This window comes from Pan paniscus, chromosome 9, assembly GCF_029289425.2.
Source record: "Pan paniscus chromosome 9, NHGRI_mPanPan1-v2.0_pri, whole genome shotgun sequence".
Classification (NCBI taxonomy): Eukaryota; Metazoa; Chordata; class Mammalia; order Primates; family Hominidae; genus Pan; species Pan paniscus.
The window spans coordinates 118,917,127-118,926,240 of NC_073258.2; positions in this window are offsets into that span (position 1 = coordinate 118,917,127).

A 9,114-nucleotide genomic window follows, 5' to 3' on the forward strand; every position below is an offset into this window, starting at 1 on the left:
GTTTCCTTGCCTTTAAAAGGGATTGATAATGAAAGGATCTAATAGTATAACGTAGATAACAGTGCTTTGAAAATAGGAAGCATTACCATGGAAGATTCTTTATATAGATAAGAGTCAGAAACAGAGTTTGTAGCTTTAGGGGAGATTTCAGGTTCTGAGCTTCTACCTTTCTAAGAATGGCAAATGATGAATCAGAATGAACAGGAAACTTAAGTTACCATTTTTGAACCTTGTTGTAACAATGGGGATAATAATTAAACTGAGCCAGATATACCAGGAGTCACATAGATTCCCCTAAACAAAAGAACCTCTAATGAAAACACAGACCTCTCTCAACATAAGCAAAACCCCATTCCTGCTCCATGCCACCCACCTTGCCCCATACATACATGGATGAAGGTCATAAGGGGCTTCCTTTATGGTATGTCCTAACATAAGTTCATCACATCTGGGACATCTGTTGCCTTCCCCAGGGAGTTGGTTGTGCTCCCTCCTCTGCCCAGAAAACAGCACTTAGCAGTGGGACATTCCCCCTGCACCTCACCAACCGCATGGAGGAGTAATGACTAATTTATATGTCTGCCACCAACTCAAGTCTGCAGACTCTAAAAGGCAGCACCATACGTGCCTTATTTAGACGTGTGTCCTGTTACCGTGGGGCAGCACTGGTAAAATGCCTGGCATATACTGGATAAATGCTCATAGCTGACAATGTGACCACTAAGTTGAAATCAACTTAAAGGCATCTTGCAGCAGTCCCCGCTCCACTCTATTCTAAGAGGAAGCCAGCAACTCTAAAAAGATTCTGAATCTTGGCACTGAAGCCGAGTAACTCAGAGCCACACCCAAACCATCTTCAAACAAATTCTAAGAAACATGAGTATCATGAATGGAAGACGCTCATTGTCAGTCCTACATACTCGGATGCACCTCTAGAACTCAGTGAAGACAGAAGCAATGATTTTAGCGGAAAAATTACTAAAAGTTTTTTTTAAATGCTCTTCTGGGCTCAGATCTTCCTTTAACCAACTCTTTGATCTTTGGGAAAATCACCGGGCCCTGTTTTCAATATTAAAAGATCAGACCTTTTTCTTTTTTTTTTTTTTTTTATTATATTTTAAGTTTTAGGGTACATGTGCACATTGTGCAGGTTAGTTACATATGTATACATGTGCCATGCTGGTGCGCTGCACCCACTAACGCGTCATCTAGCATTAGGTATATCTCCCAATGCTATCCCTCCCCCCTCCCCCAACCCCACCACATGGATGAAATTGGAAACCATCATTCTCAGTAAACTATCGCAGACCTTTTTCTTAATAGAGCAGCACACTAGAAATCAGTAGTTGATGTGTAATAAAGCAGAGAAGGTTAATGCCAGGCCCTGGGTGCTTTACACAGTAACTCATTTAATCCTCACAACAACCCCATGAGGTTTTACAGATGAGGAAATGAGACAGAGAATGACAATGTGACTTGCCTAAGAACACAGAGCAAGTGGCAGAGCGAGGATTCAAACCCAGCCATCCTGGATCCGAGCCTGTGTCTTTGCCACACTATGCTCTTCCTCCACATTTGAGAAAGTAATCAATATTTTAGAGCAAAGCTTTTCTGAACTTTATTTGTCTAAACAAGATTAATCTGCTCCTCCTGACTGAATGGTCTTCCAATCCACCTTGCTCAGGCCTTCACCCAGTTAACACCTGCTCCTCGCTCACATCTCCAGTTAAATATCGTATCCTCGGGAAACCTCTCTTCAACCACTCATCCCAGGACAGGTCCCCAAGCCACATGTCTTTTTTTTTATTTTGAGATGGAGTTTCAGTCTTGTTGCCTAGGCTGGAGTGCAATGGCACGATCTCAGCTCACTGCAACCTCCGCCTCTCGGGTTCAAGTGATTCTCCTGCCTCGGCCTCCTGAGTAGCTGGGATTACAGGCATGAGCCACCAAGCCTGGCTGATTTTGTACTTTTAGTAGAGACAGGGTTTCACCATGTTGGCCAGGCTGGTCTCAAACTCCCCACCTCAGGTGATCCACCCACTTCAGCCTACCAAAGGGCTGGGACTACAGGCATGAGCTGCTATGCCCGGCAGCCACATGTCTTAATAGTACCTCTACCTTTCCTTTAGGGCATGGGCCACTATGTCTAACTATCTATTTATTTGTGTGCTCATTTAATTAAGACCCTGCTCTCTACCTCCACCCCCAAGACTATAAGCTCCATGAAGCCAAGAGCCATGCCCATGAGCCACCACACTTCCAGTGCCAGCATGGTGTGAGGTACGGGGACATCCTCAGTAACTACTTGTCAAATGAGTTCATAACACCTTGGACATTTACCAAGAACACTATTCAAGTTTGAATTTCCTAGTGAGTTGACAGATACTTGCAAATTCCTATCTATATATTCACCAACACACACAAATTCTGAATTTTATATATACATATTTAGCTGAATAACAAAATTCTGATTTCATATGTAGATGAATAAAATGAATTTCAGTTTTAAAAAAAATCCAGCAAAAGCATTCAGAAGCACCTTAAGCACCTTGATAACAGACACCATTGACATTCACAACTTCTACCCTGCTTCCTTCTCTTTCCAGATACTGATTTTATCTCCTCAGCAGATGTTTGGAGATAATTCTCCATGGTAAGTTATCTCATCTGTTGGCCAAATATTTTGACCTGAGCTCATGGTTCTTTCACAGTATAAATTCTGGCAAATACCTTCTGTCCTTCTAGGGGGTTATAACTATTAGGATCTTCTTTTCTATTACTAATAGTGTAGGGGGGTTAAAAATGGGCAAATGGTCTGAACAGACATTTCTCAAAAGAAGACATACAAATGGCCAACACATATATGAAAAAAAATTTTCAATATCAGTAATCATGGAAATGCAAATCAAACCCACAATGAGTTATCATCTCATACCAGTTAGGGTGGTTATTATCAAAAAGACAAAAAAATAACAAATGCTGGTGAGGATGCAGAGAAAAGGGGACTCTTATACGTTATTGGTAGGAATGCAAACTAGTACAGCCACTATGGAGAACAGTATGTGTGTAGTCCTGTTAAGTAAGCAACAATGAGGAGGGGTCCCAGCTGGGGAGGACCCAGGTGAGGAAGAACAATGAACAACTGTTCTGAGACATAGCTAATCAAACAACCTGAGGGCACAATGACTTCTATGGGCACAATGACTTCTTTCACAGGTAGCCCCCTCCAGCACCACCCTATAAAACTTCCCTTCAGCCCCTGCCTCTTTGCAGACAGTGCCTTCTCTGCTGTGCTGCCCATTACAACCTTGCAACATGTTTTCATACCTTCTCTAATAAATCTGCCTTTCTTTCCTATGACTGTCTTGGTAAATACATTTGCTGCCGGTGACGTTGGCCCTAGCTAGTCACTACACACAACATTTTGGTGATCCAAAAGGGGATTGCTTGGGGACCTCTCCCCTACTCTCTCCCTTGCCTCTCCTCCAACTCCACTATCTCAGTGAACAGCATCCAAGTTTGGAGACAGCTGAAGGTCCTGGCCAGGGCTGCTCCCTGTGGACCAGAAGGTCCTGGTGAGAAGTCACCACCCAATCAGAGTTTGCTTTCCTTTTCAGTTTTCAACTGAAACAAACTCTAGTATCCCTCTGGTGACTTATGACAACTGACCAGGGCCACTTCCTGGTGTGGCCTGAAGGCCAGGGGCTGAAGAGTTTTGTCTGCCTTGCCCGGGAGAGAGGAAAACCCTCTCCTACCTTTTCTGGTCAAAAGTCCCTCTATGTGTCACAATTGGCACACATGGTTTGGGGAACTCAGACCCACCTCTTTCTCACTCTAAATTCTCCCCATGAAGACAGGCAAACCTCCTGCTCTGGATGTTCCCAAACTAGGTGAGCTCAAGCAACCTCAGAGCAGTGAGTCTCCCCATTCCCCTCCCCTCTCCCCATACCTGAACCGATCATCCGGTGCAAGGCCCCAGTGCAGAGAAGTCTTTCTGATAGCTGGGATGCCCTTTAGAAAGTGCACCCAAGTCCATCAGTGGATGTGAGTGGAACGCTTTTCCTCAGCGAGAAGCCCCAAGAGAAAGCAGTTTGTGTCCACAGCGGACATTAGCCCCCAGAGGTTGGCTCATCATTTTCCAGTCCCACCATGGGACAAATCCCATCTGTTCCTTCAGACTCACCTCTGCATTGCATCCTAAAACATTGAGACAAATTTAACCCTCAGACTCTCAAAAAGAAACATCTACCTTTCTTGTGTAATACAGCGTGGTCCCTATGCAAAAAAAAATCCTCAATTTAGCCTCCTCGGTCTTTTATAACCAAGGGCAGAATGAGGAGGACAGGGCTAAGGAGAAAGAAAAATGCAGGGACAAAACGCAGGCTCAACTGTTGGCTGATTTAGAAGCCCTCAGCTCCCTCCAGGTTGCCCTAAGGACACTCCTCCAGGTAAGTGCCCTCAGTGCAGATGGCCAGGCCACTGGAAGGCAAACTGCCCCAATGGGATACATGGGAAAAAGCCCCGCACAGCTTGTACCCTCTGCCACAAGCTCAGCTGCTGAAAATGGGACTGTCCTGAGGGCTGAAAGGCCCTGAGGACAGAATTCTAGCCCCTGATGGCCTTAAACTGAAGTGGGCTCTCTGCCCCCGCTGAATTCCAAATCACAGCAAAACAAAGCCAAGGGTGACTCTGGAGGTGGCAAGTAAAATTATCAATTTCCCCTTGAGTTCAAGAGCTGCCTGTCATAGAGATGCCTCCTCTACCCCTTTCTGGAAATACCTTTTGCTTATATGGTAAAAATCTGGAAAATCACTATCTGGAGTTTAACAGGCTTTTAGATTCAGTCACCATTGGAACTGAGTACACCATTAAAAGGAAAAGGCTAAATTAAAAGAAGCATGCGTAATAATAACATGGCTAGTCCTAGAAAGTCCTCTTGAGCAGTTAAAATCCTTTGCAAGCTTGCAAATGCTCTAAACTCCTCCTAGAAAAAAACAACAGCAGTCACCTTGCACTATAGTTCACTAGTCCCCAATCTTTCTGGCACCGGGGACAATTTTTCCCCATGGAAAACAATTTTTTCATGGAAGACAATTTTTCCACAGACCAGGGAGGGTGGGTGATGATTTAGGGATGAAACTGTTCCACCTCAGATCACCAGGCATTAGATTCTCCTAAGAAGCATGAAACCTAGATCCCTCGCATGTGCAGTTCACAATAGGGTTCATGCTCCCGTGAGAATCTAATACCCTCGCTGATCTGAAAGGAGGCAGAGCTCAGGCAGTAATGCTTGCTTGTCTGCCCCCCACTTACCTCCTGCTGAGCGGTTCGGTTCCTAACAGGCCATGGACCAGTGCCAGTCTACTGCCCAGGGGTTGGGGACCCCTGCTGTAGCTCAACTGCTAAAGCTTTGCCCTCTCACAGTGGTGCCCTGGGTTCAATTCCTGGCTCCAAAAGTGAGTCTTTTGTGGTTTAATCATTTATTGATTCTTTTCCCCTCCATGGACAGCTCCTAATTTCCTGTCTTGAAATTTTCTTTTCTCTGAGTTACCTTTGGGGCAATTCTAGATCGTGTAAATTGCTTACCACCTCTTTGGAGACACCTTGTGTGTCCCTGTTTAAGTTATCCCCTTACTTAAGGTTTATTAATTTCACATAGGAGGTTACCTTTAGGTAAAGATTCAAAAGCCAGAAATATTGGCCATTTGTCCTGGCTAAAATCTGGTAATAAAAGATTTTTATAGGATTTTTATTTTGAGAACTCCATAGTCAGAAATCAACTTAATTAAAGATGATATTTGGGCTGTATGTATACAGATATTGTTTTAAAAGCCCCTGCTGGCCAGGCACAGTGGCTCATGCCTATAATCCTAGCACTTTGAGAGGCCAAGGTGGACAGATCGCTTGAGCCCAGGAGTTTGAGACCAGCCTGAGCAACTTGGTGAAACCCTATCTGTACAAAAAAAAAAAATACAAAAATTAGCTGGATGTAGTGGCAGGCACCTGTAGTCCTAGCTACTCAAGAGGCTGAAGTGGGAGGATCACTTGAGCCCAGGAGACTGAGGCTGCAGCGAGTTGTGATCGCACCACTGCATTCCAACCTGACGACAGAGCGAGACTCCATCTAAACAAACAAAAAGCCCCTGCTTTCCCTCTAAGAACTACTCAGTCAATGGAATTTTGTCTTGATTTTCCATTTCTGTCTGTCTGTGTATTTATATGTGTTGTATGTATAGTATTTATATAAAAGAGCTCTAATTAATTGGTTTAAAGAAACTAAAATCAAACATTTTATCAGAAAAAATTGAAACTTTAATCTCTTTTAGGTCACGTGACTCTAATGATTTTTAAAAATAAAGACAGTGTAAATAACATAAAAAATAAAGACAGTGTAAGTAAAGAATGTGTTTTGGTGGGAGGTTATAAGAAGGCGTGTGAATATGGTTTCTGTTAAAGAGAACGTAATTTTGTCTAGCTCAGAGGGTTTTAACTATTGGCCTCACCTAAAAGAGTAATGGGACAGCTGGGCATGGTGGCTCACGCCTGTCATCCCAGAACTTTGGGAGGCTGAGGTGGGGAGATCACTTGAGGTTAGGAGTTCCAGACCAGCCTGGCCAACATGGCAAAACCCCGTCTCTACTAAAAATACAAAAATTAATCAGGTGTGGTGGTGAGTGCCTGTAATCCCAGCTACTTGGGAGGCTGAGGCAGGAGAATCACTTGAATTCGGGAGGCGGAGGTTGCAGTGAGTCGAGATTGTGCCACTGCATGCCAGCCTAGGTGACAGAGTGAGACTCTGTCTCAAAAAAAAAAAAAAAAAAAAAAAGAGTAATGTGACAAAACTGATGGTTTAAGCAAGTTGAAAAGGGTTTGTGAAGGGTTAATCTCGTGAAAAGCTCTGTGGGTATAAGCAGGTTGGCTAAGATTTAAAGGGGATTACTTAGTTTTTCCATAGGTCGAACACTGAAATAAAAGCACACTGATGTAGGGCCAGAATCCGGGCCCGTGTGTCTGAATAATGGTTTTCTAGAGAATTTATTTGTTTAAACAGAAAATTGTAAAGAATTATGAGAGGTTTGTGGATGTTTTACCTTATGGTCAAACTATGATTGTATAGATTTGTTTATAAGGTTTTAGTAAGAATTGGATTTAACATTAATAATATACTAATGCAAAGGTGAAATTTTGCTTTCTCTCATAAACAAGATTTTTGCATAATATTTTAAAATAATGAGAGATTTTTGTTTACCTTTTAATAAACAACAGAAAAAGGAGGAGAGAGGAGATAGATTCGGTTGGCATCATGCTGTCTTTATTGCGACCTGCTTGGAAAGTGGACTCTCCCCTCTATCAGCAAGTAAAGATTTTTGCCTTTTAGAAATTTTGGAGTTATCATTTTGGCTAAATAAATGACTTGTAGTGACTCTATACTAATCTTCTCTGAGCAACTCTCCTCCATATCCTGTTGGGTAATGAGAACAAGTGGCACCCCCTCCCTCCAAAAAATCCATACCCCTTTATATTATTTAAGGGACCAATTACCAATCTCCCACCAGTCCCTGGTAATATACAAATACCCCACACCCCTTTGGGGCAAAAATATCCTTTCCAAGATGGGTGCCTACTTAATGTTTACCCAACTTGTGAATTCATCTTTCCCTCTAATACCCCTGTTTCTCCCAGGAAAGCTACCTAAATCTTTAACCAATAGCTTCAACCTAGATAGTCCTATCTCGGGGGTTTAAAAATAGCCCACACTTATACAGACACACCCTAGCAAGAAATTTAACCTAGCAATCTCTTGAGGGGGGATAACCTCCTCATATGTGGCCCCTTCACAGAATTCGCACAGCAACATGCAGTATAACCCTTAACTTCCTAACAAAAGGAAAATATTTTTTGTCTAATTCAAAGGTTACTTAAAGGTTACATATACGCCGGACGTGGTAACTCACGCCTGTAATCCCAGCACTTTGGAAGGCCAAGACATGCAGATCACCTGTGGTTCAGGAGTTCAAGATCAGCCCAGCCAATATGACAAAGCCCTGTCTCTACTTAAAAAATACAAAAATTAGCTGGGTGTGGTGGCACACACCTGTAGTCCCACCTACTTGGGAGGCTGAGGCAGGAGAATCGCTTGAACCCACGAGGTGGAGACTGTAGCGAGCCAAGATTTTGCCACTGCACTCCAGCCTGGATGATACAGTGAGACTCCATCTCAAAAAAAAAAAAAAGGTTATATATAAAACAAGGTAAAAGGAATGAGGAAATAAGAGGGACATAAAGAATGTTATAAAGGTGAAGGCCAGGTGTGGTGGCTCACGCCTGTAATCTTAGCACTTTGGGAGGCCAAGGTGGTGGATCACTTGAGGTCAGGAGTTCAAGACCAGCCTGGCCAACAGGGTGAAACTCCGTCTCTACTAAAAATGCAAACATTAGTCAGGCATAGTGGCACGTGCCTGTAGTCCCAGCTACTTGGGAGGCTGAGGCACAAGAATCACTTGAACTCGGGAAGCAGAGGTTACAGTGAGCCGAGATCGCACCACTGCACTCCAGCCTGGGAGATAGAATGAGACCCTGTCTCAAAAAAATAAAAATAAAAATAAGAAAACAAAAAAGAAGAAGAAAGTTATAAAGGTGAAGAGGTATTTTTGATAACGAGAGTTATAAGGAAAGAAATTTTATATAAGAACGGATCTTGTGTGGTAAATTCTTGTCATAAAGTAAAATGACTGATTGTTAAGAGGGAAGTTTAGGACAAGTCAGAAAGTCCAAGCCTATCATAGATAGTCATGACCGGTGTAAGTCATGAGAAAATTCATGAAAGAAATTTATAAAAGGAATGTTGTATGTAATTAAGATATAATAGTCTGTCTAAAATTGGTTCCCTATGCTGTGTTTAAATTCAAACACTTTTTCATCAAGTAACTTCCAGGTTATCTAAATGGGCTTTCAATAAGGAAAAATAGTCAGACTGCAAAAGGTTTTTCTTCATCTTTTCAGTAACTGGCTTAAGAAATAAAATTGTGTCTACTAGAATTCAGCAGTTTCACCTTCAAATGATGCTGTGAATGGGATATCAGTCTCTCCACAATGATGCCTGCTACCTTTACG